Below are 10765 nucleotides of genomic sequence, written 5' to 3' on the forward strand. Positions count from 1 at the left end.
AGCTTTCTTGTGTTCATCCATGTTTGATATACCTCAGGGTACTTGTTAGGCATTCTCTGTTGACTTAATTCTCTTTGCCTCTCGTTCCACCCTCGCTCACAGGCTGAAGGGGCGTAGGCGGAAGGGCTACAGGTAGAACGGAGCAAGGTAGGCAGAGGCCCAAGACCCCGGCCTGAGAGACACTTGTTGAGCCGTCTAGCTGCGGCGTCCCTCTCCCTCCCTATGATCCAATCTCACTCGAAAACTACAGCCTTTTGTCACCAATAACGCTGCCTGAAAATATGAATAAAACCTTGAATGAGTATTGTAGTGAGCATGCACGAAACTCTCTGCGCTTCGTGATGCTCATTTGAGTTTCGAGCGCCTAGTCTGTATCGTCCGTCGTCTGGTGAGCGGTGGGACTCCCGAGGGCGTGAAAGTTGGTCTGGAAGTGAAGCTTGCTCCGTCTTCCGAGCTGCCAGATCAATGGGTCGGCTGGGACGCGCCACTTTCCGCCGCCAGGTGGTGGTGTGCGGCGGCGGCGGACCCAACACATGGTTGTACTACGAGGCCTCGAGCAAACCTACACCACGCACAGTGACGGACACCCACGCCAGCGCACACACATGCACACACACTCATACACCCGCAATGCAGAGCCAAGCACGGACCGGCACTCACAAATATATATTTTTTGGGGCACAAACGCATTCATACCGTACTCCTAGGGTAATATAGTCTTGCTCGTGTAAATCGAGTCTTGAACTGCTGACTCTTCCTGAGGGTGGCGGGTTCGTGCGCCTGGCAGGGCCGATGGAGCAGGGGGAGGCGGGGGAGGGAAGTAAAGAGGGTCGCTGGTTACTCGCGGCCCAGTGTTCCATTGACGGTGTTGAAGGTTGGGCGTGACGGTGCCTGAGGGTGGCCAATAGTGGGGCAGCTGGAGACGCGCCTCACGGTGGGTTTGTGTGAGTGCCTTTAATGCCCTGCCGGAGTGCCAGGGACAGTGCCGGGCGTGCACTGGCTGGATAACTGCTCAGGTGAGGCCTCCCTGCCTGCCCTCCTGCTGCTGCGGCGCCAAGCGGGCAGGTGTGTGTGTGTGCGTGTGTGTATGTGTATGTATATGTATATGTATATGTATGTGCGTTAGAGAGAGAGAGAGAGAGAGAGAGAGAGAGAGAGAGAGAGGATAAAATCGACGCTAATTTCTGAAGTCGATGGGCAATAGTAGTATAGTTCACTGACACCCAACAGTCTCTCTCTCTCTCTCTCTCTCTCTCTCTCTCTCTCTCTCTCTCAAGTGTGTCATCTAGAATTTCGATTGACAGACTTAAGAGCCTCGGTACAAACACAGGCAGCCTTGCCAGGAGCCCATCGGCTTCAGGGACACACGGAGCCAATGCCAAGGACAGGCTGACAGCTTCGAGGGAAATAGTTTGCCTATGTCCTCCATTGCTTGTTTGACTTGGACGCCTTGACCCGGTTTGTAACTGAATTGATCGTATATCTGACTTATTCATCATGGTTCGGAAGTGACCGACAACCAGCGTATGGAACATGTATACTCCTGTTAATGTGGTGGGTGCGTTATCAAGTCAAGGCCAAGGTTTTCATTTGCGTGCGTACATACACAACAGACTACGGCGAGGGACAACCGAGTGGTGGTAGCCGTGTGTTACAGAGGCCTGGCGACTCATGGCAGGTGTCGGCTGTTGCAGGGACGTGGCGAGGGAGGAATGAAGTCGCTGGCGTTCATTATTAATGTTATGGTGGGGGCGGCGGCCGAGTGCTGGGAGCCGTGAGTGATGGGAGGCGTTAGCGGGATGCTTCGAAGCTTCTGAGCTAACGAGCCGTCGTTGTCGGGAGGAAGAGTAATTTCAGTGGTGCTTCGGGTTTCATAATTGATCATATTTGATGCACACCTGTATGCTATGTATCTATCCTTCTATCTTGTGTATACATTCACCTTTTTTGTCTGCCTATCTATATATGTGTCTGTTTACCTATAATTTTATCTATACTTATTTACCGATCTCTTTCCATCTAGCTATCTATGCCTGTATCCATTCACATGTGCACTCACACAACACACACACACACACACACACACACACACACTCACACACACACACACACGTATACTTACATACATATGAGCACGTGTAAATCTTAGTCGTGAAAACATGGTGTTTCATTGTACTCGGCTGTTTTTTTCGACAAACTGGGTAATGACGAGGACGTGATCAGGTGGTGAGTTTTTACCACGAAATCCAGCTTTTCTCTTGGTTATTTTGAGTCTAGTTTTACGCTTTACACTTGTTCTGTTTGTTTTGATTATGGTGAAAAAAATAAAGGTTTTCGTGAGCAGACTAACTGATCACCAATTCAAGTTTTATATCACCTATTTTTGTGAATTAACAATTTTTTTTAGTCGTGACGCCAATCTTTACAGCTTTCTTTGCAGTTATCGTCATTTTGTCATTTGCTTTCTCTGTCTCCGACAGCTTCATCATGTAGGTTCGAAAAATTATTTTGAACTTATGCACCCACATTTAGACATGCAGACATATGCATATATATATATATATATATATATATATATATATATATATATATATATATATATATATATATATATATATATATATAAACGCTCGCGTATGTACACACACACACACACACACACACACTCTCTCTCTCTCTCTCTCTCTCTCTCTCTCTCTCTATCTCTCTCTCTCTCTCTCATACGCACGCACACACACACACACACACACACACACACACACACACACACACACACACACACACCAGTTCTTTTTTTTTGGGAGAGAGAGAGAGAGAGAGAGAGAGAGAGAGAGAGAGAGAGAGAGAGAGAGAGAGAGAGAGAGAGAGAGAGTGCAATAGGCTTTTCACCGTTTTCGTCGCAGCAGTGAGGGTTTATCTAGTACATTTCTTGCACTCATTCTGGCGGTAACATTTTTTGTCTTTCCTCTTGGTGTGGCCAGGGCGTGCTGCTCTTCGGGACGCTCCTCTTCGGGGTGTGGACCTACTGCTGCTCGCTCCTATAGTCACCTGTAACGATGATCCTCCCCTTCCCTGTCTCTGCACCGTCCTCCATCATCTCCTTTTATCCACGTTTCTATGGCATTATTTCTCTCGCATCCGTCTCCATTTCTGCCTTGCCTCCTCCTTTCTTCGTTTCCTCACTTTTCATCTTTCCGTCTCTTTCCCTTCTTGTCGTGCCTCCCTTCCTCCCTCCCTCCTCTTCCTTCCTTTCTTCCTTGTGTATACGTTTCTTTTACATAACCTTTCTTGCCTCTTCCTCTTCCTTACATTCTTTCCCATTTCTTCGTTTCTGTAACATTACTTTGCTTGCCTTTGTTTCACTTCCTTCCATTTTTCGTTTTTTTTTTCATACTACGTTACTTTTCTTTCTTCTGCTCACTTCCTTTCTTCCTTCTATCCACATTTCTCCATTACTATTCTTGCCTCTGATCTACTTCCTTCAATTCTTTCTTATATCCACATTTCCTATGCTCCTCTTCCTTCCATTCTTCCTTATAGCCAAGTTTCTTTGACCTCACTTTTCTTGCCTCTGCTCCACTTCCCTCCAATCTTCGTTAGAGACACGTTTTTATTACATTACTTTTCTTTTTAACTCCGGCATGACAATCCACATTCCTCTTCGCCATTTTTGCCTTCCCTTTCCCTACTCATTTTCCCATTTTCTTTCTCTCAATCTCTGCCTTGCTCACTCGCTGACCACCTTAACACCTTTTCTTCCTCCGTTCAATCCTTCGTTCGCTTCATCCTCTCTCCCCTTCCTCCCCTTTTAATTCCTCCCTCCTTTCTTCCCTTCCTTCTTTCCCCCCTTTCTCTCTTCCCTCCATCATCCCCTCGCTCCTTCCTTCCATCCCTTCCATCTCCTCTCCCTCTATCCTTCCTCCCTTCCCTCCTTCCGTCCCCTCTCTCCTTCCTCTCCTCTCTCGTTCCTCTCCTCCCCTCCTTCCTCCCCTCCCTCCTTCCTCCCCTCCCTCCTTCCTTCCCTTCCTTCTTTCCCCCCTTTCTCTCTTCCCTCCTTCATCCCCTCGCTCCTTCCTTCCATCCCTTCCATCTCCTCTCCCTCTATCCTTCCTCCCTTCCCTCCTTCCGTCCCCTCTCTCGTTCCTCCCCTCTCTCCATCCTCCCCTCCCTCCTTCCGTCTCCTACTCCGTTTTTCTAAGGCCATTCCGTTCAGTTCCCAAGTCACGGATGTCTTCTCAAAATCCGTGTATTTTAAGACGTGTATCTCAGCTTTATATCTCGTGACTCTCCCAGACACGATCCGACATTATTTTTGGACTCTTTTTTACGCGTGCTGGAATGCGTTTTGTATATATTTTTGTGATGATGGGAGGGATACGCGTGAGAGAGAGAGAGAGAGAGAGAGAGAGAGAGAGAGAGAGAGAGAGAGAGAGAGAGGGAGGCGTTCGATCAGTTGCGTCTATGGTTGAATCTTTAGTTAGCGTCCGTCTCCATTCCTGCCACACCTACTCCTTCTTTCCTCCCTTCCTCGCTTTTCCTCTCTCTCCATCCCTTCCCTTTCCCGTCGTGCCTCCCTCCCTTCTCCATTCCCTCTCTCCATCTCCTCCCCGCCCCCTCGCAGCCTCCCAAACCTGTCAGATGAGCCGGGGAATCGGACACTCTCTCTCCTTTTCAATATTTTCTGTCACCAATCATAATCTTACACTACTCGTTGATATTTTCCACTCCTCGCACGAACAGGACGAGCAGCGGTGGTTGTGGTTGTGGTGGTAAGGATGGTTGTGGTATGATGGTGGTAGGGGTGTTGGTGTTGGGTGTGGTGGGTTGGTGGTAGGGGTGGTGGTGGTGACGGGGGTTATGATTAGTGTGGCGGCGGTATTAACTGAGCTAATGAGTGGTGTTGGTGGTGGTGGTGGTGGTGGTGGTGGTGGTGGTGGTGATGGTGGTGGTGGTGGTGGTGATGGTGGTGGTGATGATAGTGGTGGTGATGGTGGTGGTGATGAAGAGGATGAGACATACCCGTGAAGTTTTCCAATCGCTGAGAGAGAGAGAGAGAGAGAGAGAGAGAGAGAGAGAGAGAGAGAGAGAGAGAGAGAGAGAGAGAGAGACGATGGGGGTTCATTCAAGAAGACAACCAATCACACCGGTACAAAGAGAACAAGGGGAGGGAAGAGGAGAGGAGAGGGAAGAAAGGAAGGGTCAGTATAATTATAGTCCTCTCTACATTCCGTCTAGTCGGCCTAACTCAAGGAGACTATATAGGTTAGCTTCCAAACGAGATACTAAAAGACAAGGAACATTAATTTTTTCGTATAGTGTTTGCCGTTCATAGAGAAACTAACAAATCTTTGGGAAACTGCACAGGGAATAGATGAAACTGCACAGGGAATAGAAGAAACTGCACAGGGAATAGATGAAACTGCACAGGGAATAGATGAAACTGTAAAGGGAACAGATGAAACTGCACAGGGAATAGATGAAACTGTAAAGGGAATAGATGAAACTGCACAGGGAATAGAAGAAACTGCACAGGGAATAGATGAAACTGCACAGGGAATAGATGAAACTGTAAAGGGAATAGATGAAACTGCTCAGGGAACAGATGAAACTGCACAGGGAATAGATGAAACTGTAAAGGGAACAGATGAAACTGTAAAGGGATTAGATGAAACTGTAAAGGGAATAGATGAAACTGTAAAGGGAACAGATGAAACTGCACAGGGAATAGATGAAACTGTAAAGGGAACAGATGAAACTGCACAGGGAATAGATGAAACTGTAAAGGGAATAGATGAAACTGTAAAGGGAATAGATGAAACTGTAAAGGGAATAGATGAAACTGTAAAGGGAATAGATGAAACTGTAAAGGGATTAGATGAAACTGTAAAGGGAATAGATGAAACTGTAAAGGGAACAGATGAAACTGCACAGGGAATAGATGAAACTGCACAGGGAATAGATGAAACTGTAAAGGGAACAGATGAAACTGCACAGGGAATAGATGAAACTGTAAAGGGATTAGATGAAACTGCACAGGGAATAGATGAAACTTTTTTTTTTTTTTTTACGTCGTTGCCTGTTGCGCCGGTAGGCATCTTCCAGGTGGGGCCTGATGGTCGGCCCAGCTCGTTCTGGCGCAGGCGAGTGTTTATAGTGGCGCCATCTTGCATTGGCTCATGCTGCCCACCGGAACTCGTTCTTGATTCGCTTGGACGGCTTCCTCTAGAGTCCGGGTTGTTGGGTGGTCTTCAGTACAGCATGTGGGTAGTTTTAAGCCACTCGGCGGTGACTGAAAAATAGAGTGAAACTGTAAGGATTCGATGAAACTGCACAGGGAATAGATGAAACTGTAAAGGGAATAGATGAAACTGCACAGGGAATAGATGAAACTGCACAGGGAATAGATGAAACTGTAAAGGGAATAGATGAAACTGCACAGGGAATAGATGAAACTGTAAAGGGAATAGATGAAACTGCACAGGGAATAGATGAAACTGTAAAGGGAATAGATGAAACTGCACAGGGAATAGATGAAACTGTAAAGGGATTAGATGAAACTGCACAGGGATTAGATGAAACTGCACAGGGAATAGATGAAACTGCACAGGGAATAGATGAAACTGCACAGGAATAGATGAAACTGCACAGGAATAGATGAAACGGGAATAGATGAAACTGCACAGGGAATAGATGAAACTGCACAGGAATAGATGAAACTGCACAGGAATAGATGAAACTGCACAGGGAATAGATGAAACTGCTAGGGAATAGATGAAACTGCACAGGAATAGATTAAACTGCACAGGGAATAGATGAAAATGCACAGGGAATAGATGAAACTGCACAGGGAATAGATGAAACTGCACAGGGAATAGATGAAACTGCACAGGGAATAGATGAAACTGCACAGGGAATAGATGAAACTGCACAGGGAATAGATGAAACTGCACAGGGAATAGATGAAACTGCACAGGGAATAGATGAAACTGCACAGGGAATAGAATAAACTGCACAGGGAATAGAAAGGAAACTGCACAGGGAATAGATGAAACTGCACAGGGAATAGATGAAACTGCACAGGGAATAGATGAAACTGCACAGGGAATAGATGAAACTGCACAGGGAATAGATGAAACTGCACAGGGAATAGATGAAACTGCACAGGGAATAGATGAAACTGCACAGGGAATAGATGAAACTGTAAAGGGAATAGATGAAACTGCACAGGGAATAGATGAAACTGCACAGGGAATAGATGAAACTGCACAGGGAATAGATGAAACTGCACAGGGAATAGATGAAACTGCACAGGGAATAGATGAAACTGCACAGGGAATAGATGAAACTGCACAGGGAATAGATGAAACTGCACAGGGAATAGATGAAACTGCACAGGGAATAGATGAAACTGCACAGGGAATAGATGAAACTGCACAGGGAATAGATGAAACTGCACAGGGAATAGATGAAACTGCACAGGGAATAGATGAAACTGCACAGGGAATAGATGAAACTGCACAGGTAATAGATGAAACTGCACAGGGAATAGATGAAACTGCACAGGGAATAGATGAAACTGCACAGGGAATAGATGAAACTGCACAGGGAATAGATGAAACTGTAAAGGGATGAAACTGTAAAGGGAAGAGATGAAACTGCACAGGGAATAGATGAAACTGCACAGGGAATAGATGAAGCTGTAAAGGGAATAGATGAGACTGCACAGGGAATAGATGAAACTGTAAAGGGAATAGATGAAACTGTAAAGGGAATGGATGAAACTGCACAGGGAAGAGATGAAACTGCACAGGGAATAGATGAAACTGTAAAGGGAATAGATGAGACTGCACAGGGAAGAGATGAAACTGTAAAGGGATTAGATGAAACTGCACAGAGATTTGATGAAACTGCACAGGGAATAGATGAAACTGCACAGGGAATAGATGAAACTGCACAGGGAATAGAATAAACTGCACAGGGAATAGATGAAACTGCACAGGGAATAGAATAAACTGCACAGGGAATAGATGAAACTGCACAGGGAATAGAATAAACTGCACAGGGAATAGATGAAACTGCACAGGGAATAGAGAGAAAACTGCACAGGAAATAGAATAAACTGCACAGGGAATAGAATAAACTACACAGGGAATAGAATAAACTGCACAGGGAATAGAATAAACTGCACAGGGAATAGAATAAACTGCACAGGGAATAGAATAAACTGCACAGGGAATAGATGAAACTGCACAGGGAATAGAGAGGAAACTGCACAGGGAATAGAATAAACTGCACAGGGAATAGAATAAACTGCACAGGGAATAGAATAAACTGCACAGGGAATAGATGAAACTGCACAGGGAATAGAAAGGAAACTGCACAGGGAATAGATGAAACTGCTCAGGGAATAGAGAGCAAACTGCACAGGGAATAGATGAAACTGCTCAGGGAATAGAGAGCAAACTGCACAGGGAATAGAGAGGAAACTACACAGGGAATAGATGAAATTGCACAGGGAATCAATGTTGTCAGTATCGAGTGCCGAGGAGGTAGCCCGACTATTATGGACTATACGGAATTGTTGGTTTTCGTATTTTTTTTTATTATTAGTTGTTTTTTGTAGTTGTTTTTACTTTGTGTGTTTGTCTGTCGTGTACTGTAAGACATTTATTAGTCATCCCTTCTGTCCTCTCCATATCTATAATCTAAATTTTATCCTCTTTCCCCTTCTCTCATCGCTTAAACTATTATTCTATTTTTCACGGCGTCTCAGGTGTTTAGGGGGTGCTAATTAGGCGGTTTTTAGGGCCGCTTTCACAGTCACTTCGTATGTTTTGATCGTTACCAATGACGGCGATCGACGCTATAGTTCTCCACGCGAAACTGGCCTATGGAGTAGTGGCGGGTACAGAGAAAGCGAGAGGTGTTGAGAATGTGTGGCAAGGTGCGGGGCAAGGCTAACCCCGCAGCCGCCACTACCCCATCGCCCAGTTTTAGGTGGAAATACTATAGAGGCGATAACAGCCATTGGTAACGATCAAAACAAACAAAACGAATGTGAAAGCAGCCCTTAGTCCTCCCTCTCAACCCGCTGCGCCTCATGATAATAAAGATAATAAGTTTGGGCGCCTTACAGAATTACTCGGCCTGACCTAACCGACGGACGTGCCCCCAGACAAGCGGCCCCGAATCTTCCTCATCGTCCCATCATTATACGTGGAAAAAATACGGAGAGAAAAGTTTGATCTCATTCTCCTTGGTAGCCATCATTTTCTTATCAGACATTTTTATCATTAGTTTGGGTTTCCGATTATGTTGAGCGCGAACGTGACTTGTTTTATTAGATTACTTATTTTTTCGTTTTTGCAAGGAAGGACGGATAGAAGAATGGACTGAGAGATGAAAGGAAGGAAGGAAAAAAAAAGAGGAAGAAAGAGAGAATAAAATAAAGAAAAACAGGCAACAAATTGATTAAACAGAAAAAAACACATAACAAATATATAAGAATACCTATTTAACACACACATTATTTATTTATTGTTTCTATTTAATCAGTTTGTTGCCTATTTTCTTTCTTTTATTATTTCTTTCTAACTATATTTTTTTCTTCCTTTATGTGGTAGAGAAGGGAAGGCGGCTGCAAGGCTCTGTGCGTAAAGGAGTAAAACACGAAAGCAGGAAATCTGACTGAAACGCCGCCCGAGAAAGGAAAAAAAAAAGTGTGACGAGAAAGACGTAAAAAAAAAAAATAAAAAAAAATCTGACCCCAATTTAGTTTATGAGGTGACTTTCTCGCTCGATTCTGGGGCTCCTTATGATTTTTTTCTTTTCCTACACTCTCATCTATCTTTTTTGTCTTTATTTTCCTCCTTTCTTTTTCATCATTAATTTTTTTATACTTTTTTTTGGTAGTTCCTCTTTTCTTTCGCCTTTTTCTTCCTTTTTGTCATTGTTTTTTTCTTGTTTTACTTTATTTTCCTCTTTCATTTTTCCTTATTGTATTTTTCTTTTACCTGTGTTTTTGGTCATGTTCTCTTTTTCTTTCACCTTTCTCTTCCTACTTCCTTTTATCCTTGTTTTTTGCTTGGTTTCATGTTCCTCCTTTTCTCTCTTTATTTTTCTCTTTTCCTTTTTCGTATCAGTTTTGTTTTCCTTTTCTTGTTAATGGCCGTGTTTTCTTTCTTTCACCTTTCTCTTCGTTTTATCATTGTTTTCTTTCTTGTTCTCGTTCTTTTACGGTTTCGTCTCTCCTTTTATTGCCTCCAGTGTTCGTTTCTGTCTTTTCTCCCCGCCATTCTCATTCTTTTCCTTTTTCCTCTTCTTTATAGTATTATTGCTTGCAGGGCCCCTCGCGTTTTATTTCTGATCCTCTTTCTTTCATTTGTATTTTGTTTCTTATATTTTTGGTTTGCTTATTCTTTCATTTTCCTTCTCATTGCTAATTTATTCTTTTGTTCGTTTTCTTTTTCTTCTGTTTTGTTCTTTCGTTTTCTTGGGATTTTCTCTTTAATTTTCGTCTTGCAAACCTCCATAGCTCTAAAATTCTAACTTATTTTTTTCCAATCTTCTGTCTTCTCTCTCTCTCTCTCTCTCTCTCTCTCTCTCTCTCTCTCTCTCTCTCTCTCTCTCTCTCTCTCTCTCTCTCTCTCTCTCTCTCTCTCTCTCTCTCTCTCTCTCTCTCTCTCTCTCTCTCTCTCTCTCTCTCTCTCTCTCTCTCTCTCTCGTATCTCGCCATAAAAACAGGTATTCGGAATCGATCATTGTT

The 10765-nt window shown here is 44.1% G+C and overlaps 1 protein-coding gene across 4 annotated transcripts in view; it reads left to right on the forward strand.

The window, feature by feature from the left end:
• Positions 1-865: 865 nt before the first annotated feature.
• The window catches only part of LOC127004779 (uncharacterized), a 356605-nt gene continuing 346705 nt past the window's right edge, over positions 866-10765 (forward strand). For 3 of the 4 annotated variants that reach the window (XM_050872885.1, XM_050872905.1, XM_050872914.1), the window contains exon 1: positions 866-1016. The gene's annotated coding sequence lies outside the window, so the exon portion shown is untranslated. Of the gene's footprint in view, positions 1066-10765 lie in introns of all 4 variants that reach the window. The other variant, XM_050872895.1, reaches the window with a different exon arrangement.

Source organism: Eriocheir sinensis, chromosome 3 (genome assembly GCF_024679095.1).
Source record: "Eriocheir sinensis breed Jianghai 21 chromosome 3, ASM2467909v1, whole genome shotgun sequence".
In the NCBI taxonomy this organism is placed as follows: Eukaryota; Metazoa; Arthropoda; class Malacostraca; order Decapoda; family Varunidae; genus Eriocheir; species Eriocheir sinensis.